The sequence below is a fragment of the Peromyscus leucopus genome, chromosome 7, assembly GCF_004664715.2.
Source record: "Peromyscus leucopus breed LL Stock chromosome 7, UCI_PerLeu_2.1, whole genome shotgun sequence".
NCBI classification, from domain to species: domain Eukaryota; kingdom Metazoa; phylum Chordata; class Mammalia; order Rodentia; family Cricetidae; genus Peromyscus; species Peromyscus leucopus.
Window position 1 is genome coordinate 66,848,566 of NC_051069.1, and position 27,899 is coordinate 66,876,464.

General features: G+C 43.1%; 1 pseudogene; it reads right to left on the bottom strand.

The window, feature by feature from the left end:
* Nucleotides 1-3,127: 3,127 nt before the first annotated feature.
* Nucleotides 3,128-3,666, bottom strand: LOC114685256 (annotated as a pseudogene).
* Nucleotides 3,667-27,899: the final 24,233 nt, after the last annotated feature.

The window sequence follows — 27,899 nt, forward strand, 5'->3', positions numbered from 1 at the left end:
CCACTCTAATCTGTTTAAGTGGGGCAGAACCCTCTGACCTCATCACCTCTTCAGAATCACCCCTCTCACCGCTATTGTCTTGGAGATCAAGTTCCCAACACATAAACTGAAAGAGACCACTTCAAACCATGGCATTTTAATTTTGTCCCCCAAAGGAGTGTCCTTCCTACATGCAAATATATTCACTCTGCCTCCATAGCCTCAAAACTTTAACTCAGTTCAGCACTAGCTCGAAAGTTCAGAGTCCAGAGTTTCATTGGAATAGATTCTGCGTGAGATTCCAGGCATGATTTATGCTAAGGCAAATTCCTCTCGGGCTAAGAGCCTGTGAGCTAAAAAGTTACATGCTTCCGCAATACAGTGCTGGGACAGGCACAGGAATAGCTCATTCCCAAAGGGAGAACAATGAAAGAAGAAAGGAATATCTGATTCAAAGTGCCCAAACAACAGTAAGTATTCATGCTAGAGAACAATTTCCTTGACCTCAGTATTCTGCCTTTTGGACACACTGTAAGAGTCCCCAGAACCTCAGGTAGCCCCACACTCGTGGCTTTACTTAGCTCAGACCATTCAGCAGCTTTCACAGGTTGGAGTCTCATGCCTGCAGCTCTCTCCAGATGGCAATGTGTGCTGGTCACTCCATAGTTGGAAACAGCCACACTCTCCTGCCTCCATTATGCACTGCTTTAGTAGGAGCTGCAGAGCCCTGCCTCGGCAACAAGTCTCTCTAGGCCCTGACACTGTCTAGAATAGACTTTAAGATTTAAGAGAAGAAAGCCATGCTCCCATAGTTCTACCACTCTGTATCCACACAGAGTCAATACCACATGGACACTGCCAAAGCTGACCACTGGAGTCCTATGGTAAAGACGCATCTAAGCCCACCTGAGTGATGGCAGCAAACTCCCTAAAGAGTGCATGGCTGAGGTCTCGCAGAATACTCCCTGAAAACCATGCTGCCAAGGTCCTCACTGGCCTCAGAGATTTGTGAATGCCTTTTGAGCTGTTTTCCCATTGCCTTGATAAATAGAAACTGACTTCCTTTTATCTATAATAATCTATTTGGCAAGAGGCCAAGTGATAGAAGGAATGCCCTCCGTTGTAGGGCAGTCTTTATAGGTAAGGTTGACCAAGTTTTTCTAGATAGTAAATATTTGAAGTTCACCAGTCATATGATCTCTTTCACAACCATGAAGTTCTCTCATTGAGCAACATGAAAGCAGCCAGATAGATGAATGAGTATAGCTGTGTTTTAAGAAAACCTTCTTACCCAAGTGACCCAGATGCTCAAATTAACAAACAGAGACAAAATAAGCCTGCTGAGGTCTAGAGTTTCACTATCCACAAAGACAATTCTAAAGGCGTGGTCACTTGCCTGTTGCTGGTGGGAGGTTGTTCAGTCTTTGAGAGGTGAGGTCTAGAGGGAGAAAGTTAAGTTGCCAGAAGCATGCCTTTGAGAAGGTCTTGAGATCCACACCTTATCTTCTGTCTGCTTCCAGACACATAAGATGAACAGGACAGTTCTGCCATGTACTCCTACTATAATTCTCGATCTTGATTCAAGGCCCAAAGCAAGGAGGCTTCATGGAAAGAAATCTCCCAAACTGTGAGCCAAACCAGTCTTCTCTCCTTACACTTGTTACCTCAGGTGTTTTGTCATAGTGACAGGACACTCACCCACAGCTACTCTAAAGTCGTTTGAGGACTTCACATAAACCAGTAAGCCAGGACAAATTTCAGCTCACCGTAGAAAGCATAAAGCAACAGCCAAGTGGAAGTTTTGTAAGTGAAACTATGTTATCTGAGATCAACTATTCCCCAGTCAGGCTAGGGATTGCATGCGAAAAATCAATAGTCCCATTCATGTGTTGAAATCTAACCCCCCAGAATGAGCGTATTAAATCGTATGTTTTATGTGAGATAGTTTTGTCATGTGGGTCTGTCACATGTGCCTGTCTGAGAAGGACTGAGGGAATCCTGTCTCCTTCCATGTCGTGAAGACACACAGAAAGTGCCACCCGTAAAAAAAAAAAAAAGGCTCTCAGCAGACACCAAATCAGCTTGTAATTACATCTTGGGCTTCCAGCCTACAGAATTATGAAAAATAAAATTCTGTTGTTTATAAGTTATAGTCTCAGGCATTTTTAATAGTACAGCAGCCCAAATAGACTAAGACTCCTTCCAAGTTATACAACAAAAGAAAAAAAAAATACAGTTAGTGAATGTAGTCTTGGTGACCTATACATCTAATAGGAATCCCGGAAAGAAAAGAGAAGGAAACAGAAGGAAAGGTATTTGAATATCTCATAAATATATATGCATGTATTCCTGGTCCCCGGATGATGGCGCTGTCTGGGAAGGTGGCAGAACCTTTCGAGTTGGGTTATTAGGAGCAGACCTTAAGGTTTTAGGCCTGCCTCTTTCCTCTCTGCCTCTGACGGCGGCTGCAGTGTGACCAGCCAGCCTGCGATTCTGTCACCAGACCTGTCCAAGCGTGATGGGAAACAGTCTCTCAAGTGATAAGTCATTAGAACCCTCTCCTTCCTTAAACTGCCTTCTATCAGCCATTGTTTCTTAGTGATGAGAAGAGTAGCGAATACAGAAAACTGACACCAAGGGCAGGGTTACTTCTGAGACTCATGACCAACTGGTCCTTAGACCTTTGGAACTCATTCACAGAAGGAATGTGGAAGAATTTAGAATGTTCTAAACAGAGCTTAAGGGGATGTTCTGATGGAAATTTGTAAGCCCAAAAGGATTAGAGAAATTTTTTTTTTCAAAGGATTTCTTTGTGTAACAGCTCTGGCTGTCCTAGCACTTACTCTGTAGACCAGGCCGGCCTCAGACTCAGAGAGATCTGCCTGCCTCTGCCTCCTGAGTGCTGGGATTAAAGGCGTGCACCACCACCAGCCCCACTTGCCCACCCCCAACTTGAAATTTATTTTAAAATAATTCTTTGGTATGCATACAATTTGAACATTTGTTAATGATAAAAGCAAATATGTACATTAATGAGAAGGATATGCTTATTTATTTTTACATAGAGAATTAAATCTTTGCCGAATATTTGATACTGCCTGATACACAAAGCATCTCCAGAATTTTTCAGAATTGATTGGTATTTTGATTTTTTTTTTTTTTTTATGGTGAAAAAGTGTATTTAGAATTAGCCAGCTGGACTCAGTTTAGATGATCCCAATTTTGTTGGCAACATCCAGAGCATCATATCAGGAGGCAACCAAACATACACCTTCTTCTCTCCATCAGGCCTTATGAGGGTGTTAACTTTGGCCACATCAATGTCATAGAGTGTCTTCCCAGCCTGTTTGATCTGGTGCTTGCTGGCCTTGACATCCACAATGAGCACAAGTGTGTTGTTGTCTTGTATCTTCTTCCTGGCTGACTCAGTAGTCAGGGGAATTTGATGATGTCATGGTGGTCAAGCTTGTTCCTCCTGGGCACGCTCTTTCGAGGATCTTTAGGCTGCCTCCGGAGCCGCAGGGTCTTGGGCCATCAGAACGTGGGTGATGTACGGATCTTCTTTTTGTGGCTGTGGACGCCTTTCAGCACCGCCTTCTTGGCTTTCAAGGCCTTCGCTTTGGCTTCGGCTTTGGGAGGGGCAGGAGCTTCCTTCTTCACTTTCGGCGCCATCGTGGCGAAAAGGCGGTATTTTGATATTATAATCATCAATCCTGAGAAGACTGCTTTGCCTAAATACACAGTACAAAATGGCAGAAAGTGTTCTAGGACTGTCTCAGAAATCATTGGAAACTCCAAGCTGATCTCAAGTCAACATTCACGGAACTTTTTTGTAGTGAAATTCAAGTCAGAAACTCAAACAGCAACTTTTTTTTTCTGTTACTCTTTTCCCCCTTTTAAAAAATTTTGAGATTCTAATTTGGTGAAGACATTTCTCCCTTCCCTTTCCCTCTTCCAATCTCTCCTATACACCCCTCCCTGCTCTCCTTCAAAGCCATGGCCTCTTAAAAAACAACAACAACAACCTAATTGTCAAAGGGCAACTTTTAAAATCAAGTATTCTTGTACAAGACATCCAAAGATATTCTGCTTGATACATGCTGAAGAATAACAATAAGAAAATATTGTCTTTACTTTCTACAAATAAACCATTGTGTTTCTGTAAGAGCAGACAATTTTTGTGTACAATAAAAATACTGCAGTTTGCAAAATGTAAGTTTTAAATTGGAGTCAGTGTGTTTTAGGCAGTATTTATTGCTATTATATAATGTGACAGCATGTGCCATGCAAAGTGCCTGTGTTCTATGCTCAGAGCCAAGGCTACAGTGAAGATTATATATGTATATATATACATATGTATGATGCAATACAGGTAAGCACTGCCAGAAACACATTACTTACACATTTGCCTTTGAATTAACCTTTGGTCATTGGACATTTGGAAACCTTTTACTGATGCCAAGTTTTGCGGATTCAGTTAAGATAAGAGACCTCGATGGGGTAGCAGTCCACAGTTTAAGAAGCTGTGCATTGGTAACTAATTTTCCCTGAGCCTGGACCCTCTAGTTTCAGGTTCATTTCTTCAACTGTCTGTTGAACATCCACCCATCAGTCTCTTCAATTCAGCATGTAGGAAAACAAACCTATCAGCTACCCACTCTCATATCCTACTGTTACTTCATTCCCTCCACTTCCATTCTCTATTGCAGGAACTACCAAGGCAAACAAGAGCTTGAACACACAGCAGAGTCTTCCTGCTCACTTGCTACTCACTTTTGCGAGCTTAGCTGTGATTTCCCTAAAGGAAATCTTCGAAAGGATCTGAATATTTCACTAGATATTTTTCTCATTGCTCTTACGAAATACCTGGCAAGAAGCAACCGAGCGAAAGGTTTGGTTTGGCTTATGGTTCACAGTCCACCACGGTAGGGAAGGCCAACAGCCGGGCAGGAGGCAGCCGGGTACGTTACATCCACAGTCAGGAAGCACAGTGTGCTTAGGGCACTTTCTTCTTATTCAATACAGGGCTCCAAGCCATTGTACTGTACGGTACTGCCAACATTTAGGGTTACTACACTTCCCACCTCAATTAATCCAACACAGATCGTGCCTTACAGACATGCCCAGAGATTTGTTTCTGCGGTGATTCTAGATCTCACCAAATTGTCAATCAAGATTACCCATCACAGCTATAGTCAGTGTATTGGTGAAGGGATTCCAAGGAAGAGGAGTGGGGACCTATGGGAAGAGCCAGTCCATGGGTGCATAGTCAAGTAAGTTACTGCCGTAGCCAACGGGGGACTCTGCGGATCTGTGTAGAATGTCTCTCAGAATTGTTTTCCTGAAGGATTAGGAGATATTATTGTTGGGAATCTCCAGCTCGGGGCACATTCCAAACCCCACCCAGATGTCTGACTGGGAACCCTGCTTAGACCCTACTCCTCCTCCTCCAAACCTCACCTCAGAAACCGCCAAGCAGCAGCGCCTCCCCTGGAGCTCCTCAAGACTGTGCCTACAGGGTATTTAAGGTCCAGTCTATAGACCTTACACATGGCTTCTCCTCTTCCCCTGAGACCACCTGGGGATGATTTGCTCATTAAATTTGGACTTTTAATTCAGTTTGACTTGCCTTATTGCATCGGCGGAGTTACTACCAGAAATTTTCAAAATTACCCTATATATTGTTATATATAGGATATATTGTTATATATATTGTTAAATATATCCTATATATTGTTAGTTTCATGCATTTCCAGCTTATACATCTGTCACAATGTTTCTGACACAGGAAAAGCAAACACAACATAGGTAACAGGCAATCACCTCAAGTGAGGTAGTACAGGTTACCTGCAAGAAAGGAGATGTTCTCAAGAGACATGTGGATCCTTCTCTTTGGCTGTTTATTGAAACAACAGAGCCCAAGAAATTGGAATTCTCCCAAGAGTCCAAGGCTGGTAGAAGAAAAGGTTGAGGCCCTAGTTACCAAAAGGAAGGGAAGCTTGTCTCCTGGAAGATGATTTCAGGCAATTCTGATAACTTGTCAGACCACCTTACAATCGGGACTGGAACAAAGACAAAGATGACGGACAACATCTTAGATATGCAAGTCTTCTGCTCTTCATTTCAACCAAGACCTCATGTCAGGACCCTCAACCTAGCCTGGGGCCACAGGTGGTCACTCTTTGTTCTTCTCCCCAGTGGGGCCACATTGAATAAATCTCCTTCTGCTGGTTTTCACTACTACTTTTTAACTGGCTTATTAAGAGCAAGTGGCCAAGTAGTCAAGTGGCTAGTACCTGTGATCTTAATGATTCCAGTAACAGTGGTTGTTGGTGCCAGGTGAGCCCAAAGAAGTGTCCCATACACTTACCACCAACACATGCCTATCTATATCATTCAATACATGATCTTTATTCCAGCCTTATATCTCTCTCAGATTGCACCTCAATCTCTGGTAGACTTATAAATAAACACCAAAATAGATGTGTGTTTCTACGTTTTCAGAAGTATGTGAATATAAAGAGGATATTTGGAAAAGAAATTCCCCTAGGCCTCCTTTTCCTCAGACCTTTAGTAATAGCTGCATGTATCAACTCTGAAAAGTAGTCTCGTTAATTTCAGTAACTTTGAGGGAAGAGGGGGCAAAGGAAATTGTTGCAAACAACTAAAATTCTTTTCCATGTAAAACAATAAAATAAATATCCAACGAGGAACCATCAAACAGTTCCAACTATGATCTTTTCCTCTACAACGCTGTTCATGGAAAAGCAGGTACTTTCAGAGAGAGCCGCCTGTGCTGTTGGGGAACAGGAGAAGCCCGCCGCCTTTAGTAAATGATTAACATTTCTTCAAAGTTTGGTTTTGTTGTGATTAGGCTCTCCAGGGAATAAGGGACCATCCAAAGGGCTGGTCAGCCTGACTCGACCTTTCAGGGTGACGAGACATAAACTGCTCATCAGAACTCCAAATTCTCCTCCCAGAGGCTTTTCTTTCAAGTATAAGGGGATCTTTATCTGAAACCCCCTTGGTCCACATCTCTCCCTTTGGCAGTCCACATCTGCATAATTCTTCTTACTGAAGAAAACCCATCATCAAATTATAGCCAACTAGGACCAGAGCGGCAAAGTCCACTGAGTAGTTCTTGCCAAAGCAGACACAATTCACAATTCCAGCTGATTAAGACTCTGCCTGGCACATGGACATCCCGCCTCTTGTTTTTCCATACTTCCCATGTTGCCCAATGAAAACTCTTTACACTCTACAACCCAGAGATAGAGAGACTCCTCTGACTCCTTTGTCTTCTTCGGGGATGGCTTTGAATAACCACTTCTTTCCACTAATTACTGTTTCCTGATTTAGTGGAGAGGCAAGCAGAATAGACCTAAGACTCCAGTAACATATGTTTGAAAAAAAAAAAAAACAGGAAATGAATGACTTCCAATAGAGCACGCTCAGGATATGCCCGCCATCACTACAGGTAATGGTCAGTCCTTTATGTGTGTGTGTGTGTGTGTTGCTGGAGGGCTTCTCTCCAGGTTCCCCAAGCCCCACAGTCCCACAATCCACTTATAAAATAATCACTCAGACGCTTATATCACTTATAAACTGTATGGCCGTAGCAGGCTTCTTGCTAACTGTTCTTTTATCTTAAATTAACCCATTTTTATAAATCTATACCTTGCCACGTGGCTGGTGGCTTACCAGCGTCTTCACATGCTGCTTGTCCTGGCGGTGGCTGCAGTGTCTCCCCCCCAGCCTTCTGCTTCCCAGAATTCTCCTCTCTCCTTGTCCACCTACTTCCTGCTGGCCACCTACTTCCTGCCTGGTCACTGGCCATCAGTGTTTTATTTATATAGAACGATATCCACAGCATGTGTGTGTATAAAGGACTGACACACACACACACACACACACACACACACACACACACACACACACACACACACACACACACACACATACACACACACACACATACACACACACACATACACACACACACACACACACACACACACACACACACATACACACACACACTTTCCTCCAACAAAAACTTCTGCTTTCCTTGGCGAATCACTGCTTCGAGTACTATCTCCAGGATTCTCCTTACTTGCTACAAGTAACAAACTTTACATCACTCTCTTATCCCTTGGTTGTATTTATTGGATTCCCATCAACAAAGATGAGAACCTATTGTCTTTGGTTATGAAATTAGAACCTTTCAGTGTACATTAAACAACTTGAGGTGAAATCACCAAATAAACATGAAGATGAAAAGTTCTAGCAGAGAGGAAAAATATTTTTCAAGAATGTGTGATAAATTAAAATTTTGAGTCTAAACATAGACAATTAAAACTAGATTACAAAGAGAAAGAAAGAGATTTGGTACTCTTTACATGAACACTAGAAATTACAAAGTAGATACAGACACCATGCTTTGGGAACTAAAAAGAGAAATGACCCAGCACTAGAAACTCCTACTGATGTGGATGGATTTGGGGGTATGGTTGAGACAAGGTCTTACTTTGTAGCCTAGGCTGGTCTTAAACTGGATGGATATTTTAAAAGTCTTCATATGCCTCCTCTCATATTTCCATGTCTTCCTGGACTTTGTAGGTTAAGTCCTTCAGAACGTGGATTGATCTGAACAGCTTCACGAATGTTCTAGCTGACAAAATGAAAACAGCAACGGGGTCAAAGGTCCAGCATCTCACCGTCAGAACACGGACACCGCTTCAGAAACATAGACGATTGGGGAATGTGTGTTTCTCGAAATGGAGAGGCAGGAAGTTGGAGAGGCAGATCTCTAGCTCCGATACTTGATAACATAGGAGGGTAAAGAGCTACAGTGTCTAACATGGTAACCACTAAGCCACTTGTGCTACTTAAAAGTGACTACTGAAAGTTGAGGTGAGCTGAACGTATAAATTACACAACAGATTTCAAAGACCTCATAAGAAAATAGTGAAACATCTCATTAACTTTTATGTAATAATATAATGACATAATGATAATTTTTATATTCTCTGGTAAAAATACATCATTGGGGCTGGAGAGATGGCTCAGAGGTTAAGAGCACTGCCTGTTCTTCCAGAGGTCCTGAGTTCAATTCCCAGCAACCACATGGTGGCCCACAACCATCTATAATGCGATCTGGTACCCTCTTCTGGCATGCAGGCATGCGTGCAGATAGAAGAACACTGTATACATAAATAAATAAATTAAAAAAATACATCATTAAAGCTAATGATCACTGACAAAGAAACCAAGAAATCAAACTGGCTAGATGGTCAAGAAGGTTGAGGAACAGTGGTTGGAAAGTTGAGCACAATGCGGAACACTCCCTGATTTAAATCGAATCACCACACCGAGGCAAGCGAGTGTTCAGCCGTTAAAGAGTTCTGCCACAGGAGAAGCACGCAGCCAGGCTTTGCGTTCGGAGGTCGTTCTGGCGGCTGTGTTTTCAAAGAGGCAGAGACAGAACCAGAAAGAGTTCATTCGGCTGAGCAATCCAGAGTTCTGTGTGAGTCAGAAGGACCTGGCTGACACGGTAGCACAGACACAAGACACCGAGTTGCTGAACGGCAGATAAACCACAATGTAGAGACAGCGGCCACATCTGCGGGGCTTCCAGCCAAGGACTGTGACTGTCACTTTCCAGAAGAGATCCCTGAGAGCCCCTGCGTAGAAAGAATGGGTGTCTGAGAAAAAAAAAAAAAAAAAAAAAAAAAAAAAAAAAAAACAAACAGTAAGTGTAATTCAGCAGAGTCCTGTTTGTATTTTCAAAGTAATCTGTTGTCAAAAGTCAGTAAATAGTATTCACTCATAAGCAAAAATTGACTAATGCCGTATTAGGGATGGCAGAGTAAAATCTGAGACAATTGGCTCATCTGTCTTTCAGTTCCTACTAGAAGTATCGCCTCTCACCAACTTCGACTTTAGAGCCATCAGGAAAGATTGTTGACAATGAGTTCATCTAATTCTTCAGGTAAAACATTTCAGTGGCATTGGAAGCCAGTCTTAAGAAATATTATGACTACAGCTTTACTTTAACTCATTCTCATGAGTTATAGCAAATCAGATACATTAAGCTTCAAGAGTTTTAAGAGGCCCTTGGGGGGCGGCTCAGGGGCTAGGAGCACTTACTCCGCAAGCATGTGGACTTGTGATTGAATTCCCAGCACCCACACAGTAAAAAGCCAGCCATGACTCTAAGGTTGTGGGGTGGAGACAGGTAAACTCCAAGAGCTCACTGGCCAGCCACTCTAGTCAAAATGGTGAGCTTCCTGCTCAGTGAGAGACCCTCTCAAAGAAATGGAGAGAGAGAAAGAGAGAAAGACACCAAATGTGCTCTGATCTCTATCTGTGTGACCAAGGGTATGCTCAACTGCCTGCAGCCTTCCATTCTCCTCTTAGCAAAGCTAATCTCTGGGCTAAAGAGGTCAAAACCTGGGTCTTTTTATGTCTACACTGACTCTATTGGGGTCCCTAGGGGAGTTCCAAACAAATTTAAGGCTAGAAACCAAACAGCTGTAGAATTCAAATTGACTATATTCTAGTGGTTAATAACAAATAAGGCTGATTATTTATTGTTAAAGATTTATCAATTATCCCATAAATGCCCTTCAACAAGTATCTAGCCAGCTGGATGCTACCAGCCACATGGCTTGGGAAAACAGGATCACAGTTAATATGATGTTAGTGGAAAGGGTAGGTATGTGAGTTATGCTGGGCAGGAGGTGCTGCAATTTTATTCCCCACGATACAGTTCGTGGTGGAACTTTACAAAGGCTCTTCAGTGCTAAGTAAGGAAGAAACCATCCTACCAGCCCTATGAAATGATGGTTTGGAAAGTGGACATGAGTAATGAATGACCTCACTTCTGACCTCACCTGTTACAGTTACAGGAGCCATGATTGCAGTTGTATGTTATGTGGCCCTGGGCACACGAGAGTTAGTCCAGTGACTAATGAAAACAGCAATAACAGCCAACATTTCTATAACGTATCATATATTACCGATTGATATCACAGGACAGGAAAATAAAAAAGGTTAATTTAGTTTGAATAAACAAATGAAAGTATATTGCAAAAGACTAGAAAATTGTGGGAAATATAAACAAAATGTACTGTTGTTTTTAATCAAGGATTAACTAAGACAAAACTCAACTAAAGAAGCTACTTAGTGGGAATTCACATTCCTCTGACATCAGCACTTCTTGAGCTCAAAATCCGTGCTCAAGGTTTCGTTTTCTGCTTAAAACTGTATTGTGATTACCAACTGCATGACTTTAAATCAGCCAGTCACATAAGAATGTGGTCCCAGCTCCGGCCACTCAGAGTGAGGCACAGGATCCCTTAGCCTTAGTAGTAAAACAAAAACAAAAACCTAGTGGGACCCTGGTTGGATGTGCTTGCCTGCCTAATTTGGCATAACTACACACCCTTGTTCAAAAGTAAAGCGTTTTGTCTTGCCAGATGCTTTGGATTATATGGTCATTTTCCTGAGGCCCTAGATGCATTGCTTATACATTCAGTACTGCAAACCAAAGCTGCAGCCTCATGAATGCCAGGCAAACCCTGTCCCGGTGAAGTATATCCCCAGATCTCTTTTAACTTTTTACTTTGAGATAGGGTTTTTACTAAGTTGCCCAGACTGGTCTCGAACTTACTCTGTAGCCTTCCCTGGCATTGAACTTATGATCCTCATGCCTCAGCTTTTCAAGTATCTGGGATTATAGACCTGTGCTACCAGATCTGACTTCTTAAAACTTGGAATGTGTATTTCTCTCTCTCTCTCTCTCTCTCTCTCTCTCTCTCTCTCTCTCTCTCTCTCTCTCTCTCTCTCTGTGTGTGTGTGTTTATACAAGTATTCCAAATTTTCCTACCATGTAAAACTTGATAGCATAAATATGTAAATACAACCTGCTGGGTCTATTTAATGCTGCTTGTATGTACGTGATTTTGGGACTGATCATTTGGTGATGGATAACTCATTAAGGAAGACTAATTCTTCCTCTCAGCAATTGTTATGTAGCAGCTAAAATTACTCCAATTTTTGACCAAAGCAACCATCCTGGAGGTCAGTCCTGTCAACAACTTGAATCTGTTAAAACATTCCAGGAATTCCAGGAAGGCAAAAGACCTGGGGTGTTATCTCATGTCTGGAGAAGTGAATGTCTGCAGGAATCACAACCCTAGGAATGAATTGTGGCTTTTACCTTTAAAAAACCTCTGCTCTGCTCCAGCCAGGATCACAATCCCAATCCGACCAAGGAAACTGATAGGGTCCAGGTGGTCTTTTGGTGTTCTCAAACCTGTAGTTTGTTCCCTGTAGTTCTTTGTCCAGGAGTGAGACTCTGAGATTCCCCTTTCCTGTTAGACACTGCTATTGCTCAGACCTTGTTGATGCAGTCATTTCTAGGACAGACTGTTTCACAGTGTGGGAGACAAAGGGCCTAGTGCTGATAGATGAGCATTAGGGAAACCAGGCATGTTAAACATGCAGGGTTGTCTCTTCAAATATAGAGATGTATAACCTGTTTTCCATCCAGAAGGCTGGGAGAGGAGGTGGTTAGTAGCCCGGTGACTTTTATGTTATCTGTGTGACCAAGACCACACCAGATCCTCCCCCAGCCCCTATTCTTGAGCTTGTTTTTCTCAGTCTATAGAACTCATCTTTATGGAAGATGTCACATGTATTTTACAAAGAGAGCTGCCCTCTCCAGAGCCTGTCCAAAGAAAGCCCACCAAGCAGGGCTTCCATCCCAGGTGGGTATTTAAGGTCTGGCCCACAGACTTCCACTTACGGTTTCCCCTCCATAGTATCTCCTCTTTCCTGGGACCACTCAGGGATGTTTTGCTCAGCTTAAACCTGGACTCATTAATTTGGCCTGATCTGACTTATTGCATTGGAAGAGTTACTCACTACTGGGGAATTTTTACTTATCACTTTCCCCTTGTGGACTGACACTCTGCTGGCCACGGTATTTGCAGAGACTGCCCACAACTGACTCCATGATGGAAGCACCCTCCAGGCCATAAAACTCAGCATGTAGGCGGCACCACCTGCCAAAACTAAAACAAAGATCGAATCCATCGAAGTCCATAGTTCTGGGAAAATCTCTAAGTATACTGACCCTGTTTTGGGCTTCTATAGTTCTGATTCTAGCTAACTGCCCTTCTTAACTGAATAAGAGGCCTGTTACAAACAGGTTGTTAACAAGAAAGTTGTTAACAAAAACCCAGAATGTGTCTTTTTGTGGTTAGAAGTTCACCTTGAGGGAGGGTTGGATCCTAAACACCCAGTGTAGTCACTGGCCAGCTAATACAGATTTCTATTGGCTTGAACCCATGTCCCAGGCAGGAGTCTTCTTTGATGGATACCCCACAAAACACACATCAGGCTTCCTGGTGTTCTGTCTCTTACAGTCTTTCTGTCTCTCTTCCGCACTGTTCCCTGAGCCATAAATACAGGCATAGATATATCCGTTGGGGCTGGGCACCCATAGTCCTTCATTCTCTGCACGTGACCAGTTCTAGTTTTCTGTAATGGTCTCTGTTACCAAGAGAAACTTCTCTGATGGGAGTGAGCTATACACTTATCTGTGAGTAAAAGAAAAAGTATTTCCATGGCCCTACTGCAGCCAGTATCTATGTTTATGGCTGTGGCTCCTAATGCCATGAGGACCTTACAGATTCCCAGGGTCTGCGTCACTACCTGAGGCTATGTTGGTGTCCGAGGGCCACAATGCCACAATGCCAATAGAAGTCTGTATTAGCTGGCCACAATGCGGATCTGGGTGACCTGTGCTGCCACCTGGGGCCATGATGACATCCAGATCCCAGCTGCTACCAAGGATGACATCTAGGTCCATGGACCCTATCTCAGCTGGGGTCTGTGTTGAAGTCTGTGACCCATGCTGCCACCAGGAGCCACATGTAGGCCTTGAGGTCTGGGGCACAACCTGTGGCCTTGTTGGAATCTGGGGACCATACTGTAGCCAGGGCCATACAGATCTGAGTGACCTGTCCTATCAGCCAGGGCCATCCTGTCATCTGTTCCTGGATTGCTGCCAATGACCATGTCTGGATCTGTGTTGAAGTCTGTGGACCATGTGGCCACAGAGGGCAGCGTGGATGCCCGGGATCAGGTCAGCCATGTGAGTTCATGTTGGTGGCTGAGGGACATGCTACAACCAGGGCCACGCAGATCTGAGCAGGCTGCACTGCTACCCAATGCCATGGTGACATCTGGGTCAGAGCTGCAGCTGAGGGCCATGTCTGGGTCCATGGCCCTTCTGCAGTCAGGGTCTGTAGTGATGTCCAAGGTTCCTGTTACCATCAAAGGCCATGTGGATGCCTGAGATCTGGGGCCATGCAGATCTGAGTGGCCTGCACTGCCACCTGGGGCAATGGTGACATCCAGACCCAGCTGTTGCTGAGGACCATGTCTGGGTCCGTAGTCCCACAGCAGCCAGGGTCTATGGTGAAATATGAGACCCATGTTGCCACCAAAGCTTACACGGAAGCCCAGGGTCAAGGCAGCCTTGTCGGTATCCAGGGGCTGTACCACCACCAAAAGCCATTCTGATCTGAGTGCCCTGTGCTTCCACCCTGAGCCAGGATGTCATCTAGGCACAAGCTGCTGCTGAGGGCCATGTCTGCGTCTATGGTCCTGCTGCAGCTGGGGTCTGTGTTGACTCTTGTGGCCCGTGTCACCTCAGGGGGCACAGGTATCATGCATGATGAAATCAGGTTCATGCGGAGCCGACCCCACCCTTCACTGACCCTGGGATAACTGGCCCTGCCTCTCAATGGACACTGCAGCAAGAGAGCTGTCCCCAAGCCTCATGGGAGGGCTGCCCTCACCCCCTGCATTCAGAAGAGATGGCCCCAACACTAACCAGGGGCAAGGGAGAACTAACCCTGATGGCATGGGCATAGGGGAGCTGGCTTTGCCCCTCGCCGGAAAGGGGCAGCCCCAGAGGCCTGGACTGACCAGTTCAACTACAATCCAGGCCCATAACAGGGCCTTGGGTTGGCCCACCCTAACATCTACCCCGTCTAGAACCTGCTGGAGCTAGTGAAGGGACTGGTTCTGTGGAATGATATCTGAAGAATCTCCATGACTCGGGGCAGTCACAGGATAGTTGGTGAGGATCCAGTGATGATGGTATACCAGAAACCACAGGCCTTGAACCAGACCAGTGACTCACTGCAATGAACATTTGCTAGTAAAACTGATGGGACAAAAGGGTACACTGTGTGACACACCACTCCCAATGCCACCAGGATGAAGGAGGAGGTGTTGGAGAAGTGGGAAAGATGGAGGAACGAAGGGTTTTGTTTTGTTGTTTTTCTTTTCCTTTGTGTTTGTTTGTTTGCTTGTTTTGTTTTGATTTTTATAAATTTTCTTGTGGGGGCACTGCAGGAGTGGGGGGGGACATGGAGGGACTGGGAGGTGGGCAGAATTGGGGTGCAAATTCCCAAAGATTAAATAAAGATATTATGTTTAATTTAAAAAAAAAGTATTTAGAATGCAAGTGAAAATTATATTGGCCTAGTAAAAGAGTAGTAGTTTCTCTAAAATCATGATCTCACTTGGTCGTTGACTAGGTTTATGGGAACAGGCATGGTTTTTCTCCTGTTGAGTGAGTCTTAAGATCAATTAGAGAGCTGTTGGTTACTGCTGAGATATGAGGGCCACTACTCTACCTTTAGGGATGGCTTGCTGTGCTGATCATTGTGTTTCACGGTCACCACAGCTGGGCAGGACTTCTGATTAGTTGTCAAGCCTTTGGCAGCTTACATAGTACCTTCTGTCACTATGACAGCCAGCCCTCAGGGGAGAGGCGTTCATCAGCTGCCTTTTTTATGCAACCCAATACCACCTGCCCAGGGATGGTACCATTCACTACATCAACTAGCAATCAAGAAAATGCCCCAACAGACATGTCTTCAGGTCAGTCTGATGAAGTCAATTCCTCAACTGAGGTTTCCTCTTCCCAGGTGTATCAAGTTGGCAACCAAGATTAGCGATCATACCTTAGCAATTTTAATCATCAAACACACACCATCCTTAGGTTCCATCCTCTACAAATCTTGCACAGGTCAGACTTTCTGCAACTTGACTAAACGCTTTCATGATTTTGTCTTCACCTTTTACTTCTTCCTTCTAAGGACAAACTCTTACAAACTTCATCCTTATCTAAAATATTCTTTTCTTTTTATCCTTTAGCCTCTTACTATATCCTTAATCCTCTCTCATGCTAACTTACTATTTCTAATTTCATTTCCCTAAACACGAATTGAATGGAAATCACACACATGCCACATTGTAGAAAATTAAGATGATCTGTATACATATTTTTAATTACCAATTTTTTTCCCCTGTTGCAAGTCATAAGACAACCTTCTCTCCATTTGAATCTTCACAAGAATTCCTTTTTTTCCCTATGGTCTCAGAGCCTGGGAAATAGAAAAAGTCACATTATCAAAATGACCCGGGGGTGGGGGTGGGGCATATTCAGTAAGATAGGACAGAAAGTACACAGCCAAAACTCTTTACATGTTAGCCCTGTAATCGTGATTTTAGATGACTGAAGACATCCACTAATGTTTTTTAATTCACATCAAAAGTCATGAGGGCTATTATTTCTTGTCTTCTTTTAAATCGGGCATTCTCTTTCGAAATGTCCTTTTTCTCTCTTCATTTATAACATGTTTTTCCTTCTGCAATCTTCTTCTTGTCCTTCCAACGTTCAGTCTTCTGGAGCATCCTTTCTCTTGTTTTGTACATTCAATGATTTTTTTATATTCTAGGACTGGGTACTGATTTTCTAATCCCCCTTATTATCAAGTTTCCAAGATCCCACACGTAGCCTTCATGGATCCCATTCTTATTATTCCATGCGGGTTATTCATTGGGGAAATCTTTTTTAAAAAAAAACTCTTTTGTCATTATGCCCTATCCAGGTGGATGTTTTCTTTCCTAAATAGCCTTGGTGGCCCTTCTTATATTTCAGTTTCTTCATCAGAGAAGAAAATTCTCATATTGATACCAACTTGAAGAAGGAATTGAGTTTGGGCCCAAGGAATTGATCCAACTGATTAGCAACTCACCACCCTTGGGTCTCCTATCAGTTGCCAGTTAAAGTTGGGACCTCTGAAGTGCTCAGGAGAAGGATGCTGACAGAGCCCAGCTTTCTTGCCAATGCAGGGGAACGTCCCTAAGTGGGAACCTCTGTTGAGGGGGCTCTCCTGTTGAGAAGGGGAGGTTTCGGATTTCGTTCTGGCATTTTTTAAGGCTTTGGTGTAGTTTTGTTTTCTTTATCTGGGAAGTAAAGAATAAAGAGCAGCTGGTGCTGAAGCTGAACCTGGCGGCTCCGGCACAAGAGGAAGAGGAGGGTGACCGAGGAGCCCATTGAGAAGACAGACTTTCCTTTCCTCATTTACTTTGCTGCCGCTGTTGCTGATTCAGAGAAAAGAGGGTCATGGGCCCCTGTCCCCAGCAAAGAGCTCTCTCCTGCTAGCTCATGGGGTTTTTATCACTAACATATTCTATGAGAAACTGACCCAACCTTCAGCGGCTGTCTCTTTTTCTCTTTTGTTCAGGATTTATCTCCTCAACACTGAGTATGTACCCCCAGAGTGCTATCTGAGAGTGTTTAGTTGTTACCAGTCTAAGATCTTTTCTCCTTCCTCTTACTAGAAGAGGAAGCCTGGTTTTCTAACCCTATCTTGTGTTTGTGATGTCTTGATCAGGGGCTTGACAGCACCCTTTCATGTCATATTTGAAAAATCTTTGGAAATTACCACAGTAGCCCTTCTTGGCTACTGGTGAGTTGGTGTAAACCCTCAACTAGGTTACTAGACAAAGTCCAAGAGGGCCACCTTAAACCATATGAAGGTGTCCTTAGATCGGTCCCCTAAGGTTCCAAGCAGAGGTTTCTGACATTTTGTCAAAATCACTTCATCTCCAGCTAGGCCCTCTGCAGCAGGCTGGAACCACAGGCTTGGAGTCCAATTCCATTCATATTTGAATGCAAAAGTGTTTTCTTAAACAGAGCTAGATATAGTCATGGTGGCCCATCAGTTTTAGAAAATAACAATTTGCTCTCCAATCTGCCTTCATTCACTTCCTTTTTCATTACAATATGTAGATTTTCCCTATGCTTAAATTGCAATACATACACACACACACACACACACACACACACACACACACACACAGGAGAGGAGAGAGAGAGAACACCACTAAGTATAAATATATTTAGGGGAAAAGAGCAAAATAAAACAGTTTTTTTTTTTTCCAATCTTGGATTCTATTAGCAAATAAATCATTTAGCCAGGAAAAAAAATAAATAAATAAAAACCTTCTCACTTCAACACACAAGCTAATGATGTGGGGTATTCACCAGAGAAAACTGCTCAGACATGGGTTTAAGTCAATAGAAAGTCTTTATTAGCCAGCTGGCTTCTACACTGGGTGTTCAGGATCCCAGTGTAGTACGGAGCCTTTTTCAGGGTGAGCTTCTAAGTACAAAAACCATGTTCCGGGTTGACATACTTCAGTTAACCAGAACAGTTAGCCATAACTGGAACTACAGAAGTCAAAATGCAAGGACATTCACAGACTTTCTGCAACAGGCTTTCTCTCTGGGCCACCACCCAGCTCCAAATCACAACACGGAGATTTCTTTTTCTTTTCTTTCTTTCTTTTTTTTTTTTTTTTTTGTTTGTTTGTTTGTTTTGAGACAGGGTTTCTCTGTGTAGCTTTGGTGCCTGTCCTGGATCTCACTCTATAGATCAAGCTGGCCTCGAACTCACAGAGATCTGCCTGACTCTACCTCCTGAGTGCTGGGATTAAAGGTATGCACCATCACTGCCTGGCAAGACTTATTAGTTATGAACACTGAGCCTTACTTAGCTTAGCCTTGTTTCTTGCCAGCTCTTATAACTTAATTAAACCTGTTTCTCTTCACCTACGTTTTGCCTCAGGGCTTTCTATCTTTCTTTCATTTTGTATGTACTCTCTGTGTCTGCTGGTTGGTGGCTGCCTGGCCCCTCTTTCTCTCCTTCTTTTTCTCTCTCTCGTTCTCTTCTTCTCCTTCTCTTTGAGCCTAGATTTCTCCTCCTACTTATTCTCTCTGACCTCCGGCTCCACCTATCCCTCTACTGCCTAGCTACTGACCATCCAGCTTTTTATTAGAACGATCAGGTGCCTTAGGTAGGCAAAGTAACATGTCTTTACATTGTTAGACAAATGCAGCATAAACAAATGTAACACATCTTTGCCTAGTTAAAATAATATGCCACAACAACTTCCCCAGAACTATGGACTTTGGTGGATCAGATTTTTAGGTTCCTTTTGGCAGGTAGCACTTCCTGTATGCGGAGTTTTACAACCTGAATGGTACTTTCCCCAAGGAGTAGGTTGTACAAAGATCTGGGGGTTTCCTAAGGTCTGGGACCTTGTTACACTAATAATTGAGATCTTTATTGTTGCTTACTGGTACTGGTAACTGGGTTTCTTCCCACTTTTTGTGAGGCTGATTTTCTCATCACAAAGATGAAACATGTTTAGTAACTTTCACCCATCAATAATTCTGGTAGTGCAGACTGAATTTAGACCAAGCAAAGGCTGCACTTCCCCCAGGGTAACTACAGAATAAAGAAGGATGTATTGTCTTTAAAACTTGAGAAACTCAGAGAGACTAAAAACCATCATACATTTTGGTTGAGAGCATGCAGAGGAAGGATATAAGAGGTGAAGAGTGTAGTACAGTTCCATCTCCCTCTGTCTCACGTTTCTTTTGGACCACTGCCTGCCCCATAACCACCGAGAGTAAAAAATAAGGATGTATCAAGAAGGAAGTATCCAGTTGCCTTGAGTTCACCTCTAGTTCTGCTGGCCAAGCTTCATTAGCTCGCTCCAGGCTCACACTCATTTCTTGTAGAGCTCAGGACCACTTGCCAAGGGAGAGTGCTCCCCGAAGTGAAGTGGGTCCACCTACATCAATCATCAATTAAGAAAAAGGCCCCCACAGACATGCCCATGGGCAATCTGATGGAGGAAATTCCTCAGTCCCACATGTGTCCAGTTGGCAACCAAGATTAGCCATCACAAACAGTAAGGGGACCGTTAACTAGAAAGAAATAGTTGAACTTCCATTAAGGAATGTTAGAAAAGAGAAATCCCATCACAAAACTACGTTCTCTTTACTGTAAAAATTAGTAACTATTGCCACTTACTATAGGTAATATGATGAAAATAATTCCTGAACCTTCATAATTCAATACAGAAATGCCCAGTTTTAAGCTGACATTTGCTTCTAAAACCAATGGGAGAACTACCTGTATGTGTTAGAAGTCAATTTCCTACTGCTAAGCACAATTCCATCAAGTCAGCAGCTGTGTTATTCTAGAAGCATCAACATGCACACAGTCCGGTGTAAGCACATGTTAAGCATCACTTTCTCACAGTGAAAACATCCTCCCCATTAACCACATCTTCCCCTCTGTGTTCTTTGTTATAGAACTCCCCGCCTTGTCCTCAGACAGCATTCTAAATTAACTCGTGAAGGTCTTTGACATTGGTCTCTTGTCACCTGCCCTCTGTTTGCTCGGTTCAGCTCCAGGCCTGGCAACTTCACTCTCATTCTGTCTATTCATGGGACTCCGTCTCCTTACCTCACTCTGTCCTTTACCTGTTCCTCTATTGAACAGCACACTGCTCAGTAGCTGACTCCTACGGAGTGATTGTTGTGTTGTTGGTTCTTTTTGCTCTTATATTTGGGGGGGGGTGGCACCCAGCTCCCAAATAAATCACACACGGAGGCTTCTTCTTAATTATAAATACCCAGCCTTTAGCTTGGCTTGTTTCTTGCCAGCTTTTCTTAACTTAAATTATCCCATCTACTTTTGACCTCTGAGCTTTTTCTTTTCTCTTACTTCTTGTATCTTACTTTCACTCTTACTCTGTGGCTGAGTGGCTGGGTGGCTGGATGGCTGGGTGGCTGGGTGGCTGGCCCCGAGCATCCTCCTCTCCTTGTTCTCTTGCTCTTTCCCCTTTCTTTCCAGATTTCTCCTTCTATTAATTCTCTCTGCCTGCCAGCTCTGCCTGTCCTTTCTCCTGCCTCACTATTGGCTGTTCAGTTCTTTATTAGACCATCAGGTGTTTTAGACAAGCACAGTAACACAGCTTCACAGAGTTAAACAAAGGCAACATAAACAAAGGTAACACACCTTAAAATAATATTCTCCCGCACATTTTGTTACTAGAACGAGACCATCAGGGAGAAGCAGGTGATGGACTAAACGCCACCAGTGGCGAGGGGAGACAGGACCCTCCCCAGAAGTGCTACAGAAACCGGGGAAAGGATGCCGTGAAGGAAGGTCACTGACCAGGTGACCTCCGAGCCTGCAGGTGACTTTGCCACAGGGCCCTCAGCCATGATTCTCCTGTGTGGTTAAGAACGAACAGGAAGCCAGGGAAGTGGAACAGGAAGCCAGGGAAGGGGAACAGCTAAGGCAGCCAAGCCAGAGATGTGAATTCAGGTTCTGTCATTTACTAAACAGGTAAACTTTTAAAGCGATGCTTAAATACCCAATGGTTACCTCTTCAACTACAGAATGGAGAAACTGCTGATGACTTCATGGTTGCTTTGCAAATTAAATGAGAAGATGCTTCAGAATCAGAACACAGTGAGGGACACACACTAAGGCCTCAGTTACAAAACAAAGTGAACAGTTCCTTGACTGAGGTCTGTAAACTTTCCAAAAGGGGTTTATAAAATTAGACATTAAACTGGATGAATCGGCCTCTTGATAGATTCTTATCCTGTAGACTGAATCTGCTTTCCCCCACCAGTGACCTGTTATGTCTTAAGTAAGCACAGGGGTAGTTTTTGTTTTTGCCACCGACTTCAAAGAGATACTGCTCTGTGGTGCTCTCATCTGCTCAACCTGCTTCCTGTATGACTGGATGTGGGGTTTTCTTGAAGGCTGCTTTAAGTAACTAAATATGGCTCTAGAAATAGAGGAAATAGGTCCGGCCTTTTTTTTTTTTTGGTTTTTCGAGACAGGGTTTCTCTGTGTAGCTTTGTGCCTTTCCTGGGACTCACTTAGTAGTCCAGGCTGGCCTTGAATTCACAGAGATCCGCCTGGCTCTGCCTCCCGAGTGCTGGGATTAAAGGCGTGCGCCACCACCGCCCAGCAAGGTCCTGCCTTTTTTATCACTAAGATCTGCAAAGAGCATTCTTTTGTAGAGAATTTTCTCTAAGTATGTTTATGTGTGTTATGTTGTGTATGCACAATAATTGTGAGAAGACTGAGGGTTCCAGTAGTTTCTTTTCTTCTTTGTTTAAAGCAACATCTCATTGTGTACCTCAGGCTGGCCTCATACTTCAGGATCCTTCTGCCTTGGCCTCCGGGGTGTCAGGATTAAAGCTGCATATTACATCAAGCCCGGCAGATCATTGTTTCACTGTTTTTTCCCCAGAACTAAGGCTGAGAGGCAAACATATTTGCCCAAATTCTTACCACATTTACACTAGTATTTGAAGGAGAATGGGCTTACAAACAAGGAATCTAGACCACTGACCCACACTGTCTTCCTTTGCATCCCTTAACCCTTCCCCTCCCCCCTTCTCTCCTTTTCCCTGTCTGGCAAATTTTTTATTATCTCCTCGTCAGTTTCTAACATCATTCCTCTGGAACACGGGAATGATGGATCACTATAGCCAAAGAACAAAAGCACATTGGTTATTGTTATTACTTTATTCGAACAGTATATATAACAAGTAGGTAAAAGAAACCCAGCATCCCTTAATCATGCAGCAGCATGCTACCTGAGCTGAGCCTTTAACAGACATTAGGAGACTTGCAGCCCTATGCACATGTTTCTTTTGCCTTGTAACTAAATTACTGTATAATCATCTGAGTACAAAGTAACCTTAGACTATAAGCTGGTCACAACTTAAAAACTAAAACTCGGAAACATCAAAGCACACTACTATAATTAAATGTAATTAAAATACAATGGCCACGACTCTCCCTTTCCATGTAGAAAATAGAAGAAAAGAGAGAAGAAACCAGTTTTAATGACTCCATTTTCAACAGAACTTTGTACTTCTTGTGAGAACAACCCAAGATTTACAAACAACTTTGAGCATGATACCATTAATGCGGGTCGTTACTTACTTCTTATAAATTTGACATCCTCAAATGCATTAACCCAGGACTATTTGTACTTTTCTGTTCTTGATTTACATTCTCTCTGTCTTCCACCATCCTGTGCCAGGACTTTGTGTTAGCATTGTCTTCATCCCAAGTAAATTTTGAGAGAAATCTAGTATGTCAGATCAATTTATAACATAAAATATTCTTTGACATTTTGACACTATTTTGGAACACTGAATATATTCTATTATAAATCTCTTATAAACCTGCCATACTTTAACTATTAGGTAAATACAATATTTATAAGCATGTAAGCAACGGTGCAACAAAACCACCAAACTGGACACTCCATGGGTAAAAAGAAATGTTTACTGGACATCAAACTACCAAGCAATCTCTCAGGGCACAGAGAGAAGAGCCAATTGGTGGGGAAATTAGTAATTTTATGTGACACTTCGCGGGTCTCCGACCAGGGAACTAGATGCCCTTGCCCTAAGAAGTTGACCTTCGGGGCGGAGTAATGGAGGTTCCTGGTGGTAGAAGGGAGGCTTCTGGTAAACAGAACCCCTCCCCCCTTTTAGGCCTCTGTTTACCCAATAACAACCCTTCTGTTTACCCAGCCAGAGTCCTACTGTTGAGGACACTGTCACCAGCCCTGCCATTTGTGCTCCCTCCCCCGCCCCACCCCACCCTCATCCACCCTCCCCCACCGCCCCCCCCTTTGGACCTTACAATAAGGACCTGTAGATTCATAACAGAAAGTGGGGGCTATTCAAGGGAACTAGGCATTTGGGGTTTTGTTTTGTTTTGTTTCGTTTTCTTACTTTGCATTTAAGAAGGAAGTCAGATACCCTACCTGAAGGAAAGTGGTGAGAGTTTCTCTACCTCACTCACCTACCTCATGCCCAGAAAAAAAGAGAGGGGAATTCTCTTCAGAGCCTAATAAGCTTCCCAGCAGGCAAGATCACAGCACCTGTGGCTGCATTTTTGGCAAACTAAACAAAACATGGTCTGATACATGAAATAATAGGCACTCTACAATATCCTTCAAAAAGATATTTAAAGGGGATCTCATTTAATTTATCTAGCCTTCTTATTCTAGAAAGAGATCTCCATGAGAGCAACACTTGTGGAGTTATATAATCATGCTACTTTTCATGCCAGATTTTCCAAGGAAGCTCTTTGTGGCCCAGATCAACACTACTACTAATTTCACAGCTAGTCTGTGAAGATATTCAGTCCAAATTAGAAAAGAAGAATGGCCATTTGCAGACGGATCTCCATGGCCCCACCTGGGCTGAAGGGAGACCCTTAGCATGTGTTGGCCAGCACTCCTCCACTGAATGTCCTTCCCAGCTCAGTAAAAGATCTGCTAACTATTGTTTACATAATAAAGACAAAGACCGCCAGCTGTAACCTCAGTTGCAATCGGCTTTCTAAGATGCGTCCTCACATTCGGGCTGGATCTACTTCTGTCACCACTGCACCCAATTATGACTCAGGATGAGGATTCCTCATCACTCTGGCCTGTTCCTGACCCTACTGGGGTCAATGTAAACTCTGGTTAGCTCCCAGTATGTGGAAACAGTTCATGCTCTCTCAAGAAATTTCTATTTGTTTACTTGTAGAGGGGGAAGAAGATCACTTTACTGTGACCTTGAAAGACATCTCTAGACAGAGGAGTTTCACTTTGGATATGAATTTTCATATATGGCATAATGAAATGATGCTAATAAGAAAAGGCCTGAGCCGGGCGGTGGTGGCGCACGCCTTTAATCCCAGCACTCGGGAGGCAGAGGCAGGTGGATCTCTGTGAGTTCGAGGCCAGCCTGGGCTACCAAGTGAGTTCCAGGAAAGGCGCAAAGCTACACAGAGAAACCCTGTCTCGAAAAACCAAAAAAAAAAAAAAAGAAAAGGCCTGTGCTTTTTTTTTTTTTTTTTTTTTTTTTTGGTTTTTTCGAGACAGGGTTTCTCTGTGTAGCTTTGCGCCTTTCCTGGAACTCACTTGGTAGCCCAGGCTGGCCTCGAACTCACAGAGATCCGCCTGGCTCTGCCTCCCGAGTGCTGGGATTAAAGGCGTGTGCCACCACCACCCGGCAGGCCTGTGCTTTATTAAGGGTCATTTTTTAAAAAAGGATTTTCCTTTTAAAACAAACCATTGCTTGCAGAGTTTCTGGCTGGTCTAACTCTTGTGTTACTCTTCTCTCTGAAGTCTGCATTTTTTTTTTCCAAGCTCTTTTATTTTTTTATTGAGTTAACAATAGAAGACTCTCCAAAGCTTTAAAAAAAAAAGACTCTGAAAAATATAAAGTTTTGTATTATTTACATGACATATGAGTACAGGCTGCAATATCATACAAACATCACATTAGAAGTAGTGGGGAGGCATGACGTAATTCTTGGCCTTTTAGATACAAAGCCTATTACGTATTCTCCTATTCTGACTCCCATGTTACCTGTTTTCCTAATACATAAACTATTTGGTACCTGAGAGGCTGGAAGACTACTGATAAACATAGTTGATAGTATTGAAACAGGAAAGCAGGAGGGATTTCCTGAGATTAGATATATACCCTACACAGCGTGGCTATGAGTTTTTATGTTTGAATTTTAAATCTATATATACATTAACATTTCATGTGGTGAATACCTGACAGTTTGAAAAGGTGAGAATAAACTTAGCTGCGGGCTAGGGTAAAGGTGTAAAGAGCCTTAAAATGCTATGAGTTTTGAAAATAAAAAAGATCAAATAAAATAGATGGTATTGAAGTCTGCATTTTATGACCACAGCTTCTGGCACACCTTTAGGCCTCCCCTGTACCTCCTTCATCAGCACACTAGGAAGTTCACAATGTTCTACTGCAGCAACCAGTACACATAGGAGGGTTTCCTGGAGATTGAACTCAGGGCTCATGCATGTACTAACTCTGTCAATGAAGCCACATCCCTGGCCCAATGTAGACATTATTCTAAAATCAAAAATTATAGACAAAGAAATGTAAAAACATGTAAAACCCCAAAATACCAAGATCAAGAGGGTTTTATACAGTTTTGACCCAGTAAACCTAACTATATTATTTGGAAAATCTGTATTGAATGATTTATGTAAGTGGAGTTTCTCTGTGTCTTGGCAGCTGCTCCCAAATAATCACAGAGAGACTTAATATCAATTATAAAGGCTCGGTCAATAGCTCAGGCTTGTCTACAGCCAGCTCTTACAACTTAAATTAACCCATATTTCTTATCTAAGTTCTACCATGTGGCTCAGGGCTTGTTACCTCATTTTCTACATGTCCTGCTTCCTCTTTGTCTAGCTCAACACTCCTCAGACTCCACTCTTCTCCCCAGCATTCTCTCTGTCCTGAAAATCCTGCCTAGCTATTGTCTATTCAGCTTTTTATTAACAATGAGAGAAACACATTTTCACATTATACAGAAGGATTATTCCACAGATTTATACCATCACTCAGTCAAGATACATGGGATTAATTTGCATAGAAAATATGCAATTTCTATGATTCCATGTTTCTGTAAGAACTAAATCCTATGAATTGATTCAGTTCTTAGAAGTAGTGGAATGTGGTGGTATTGTGTTCCCCAAAATATTGTGCACCCTAATAAACTTACCTGGGGTCAGAGACAGAACAGCCACTAGATACAAAGGCTAGAAAATGGTGGCACTCACGCCTTTAATCCTAGCATTCCAGAGGCAGAAATCCATGTGTTCAAGGATACAGTCAAGCATGGTGACTCATGCCTTTAATCCCAAAAAGCGAGTCTTTAATCCCAGGGAGTGGTGATAGAAAGCAGAAAGGTATATAAGGCGTGAGGACCAGAAACTAGAAGCATTTGGCTGGTTAAGCTTTCAGGCTTCTAGCAGCACAGTTCAGCTGAGAGCCATTCGGATATGAGAACACAGAGGCTTCCAGTCTGAGGAAACAAGATCGGCTGAGAAGTTGGCCAGGTGAGGTTAGCTGTGGCTTGTTCTGTCTCTCTGATCTTCCACTTCACCCCAATACTTGGCTCCAGGTTTGTTTTTATTAATAAGAACTTTTAAGATTCATGCTACAGTGGAATGTAATATAGAAAATCAAGCAAACAAACAAAAAAACAAACCCTAAATCCATAATAAAAACCAATGCTTTCTACTATAAGTTTATGGATAAGGAATTTAAATATTGTAAGTATATAAGAAATATTCATTCCTTTACCTCTCATTTACCTTTTCCAGCTAAGCACTCTGTAAGCTATAGGTCCTATTCAAATGTCAACTCTACTTTTTGTAAGTGTTGTTTTGTTTTTAGCAGTGTGAGGTGAGTGGATTTGACTTGGACTTTGAAGGCAAACAGACTGGATCAAATCCTGATTCTGTTTACTAGTGAGCGTTGTTAGGCTCCCCAACTGAGCATCCCCCTGCTCCACAGAATGGAGTAACACCTTATAGTAAACAGTCTTTCTTAACCTCCTCCCTAACTGTATACACCTGGAAACTCTCCTCTCCCTTCCTTCCCCACACCCCACCTGATCCTTTTGAGGCAGGTTCTTGCTGTGTAGTCCAGCCTAACTTTAAACTTGGAATCCTCCTTACTCAGCCTTTGTAGTGCTCCAGGTACAGGTAGTGCTCCAGGTACAGGTAGTGCTCCAGGTACAGGTAGCGCTCCAGTAAGGCCACAGAGTATATTCACCTCAAAGGCTGTTGCTGCCCACAGCAAGCTGTGACCAGATCAGGAAGAC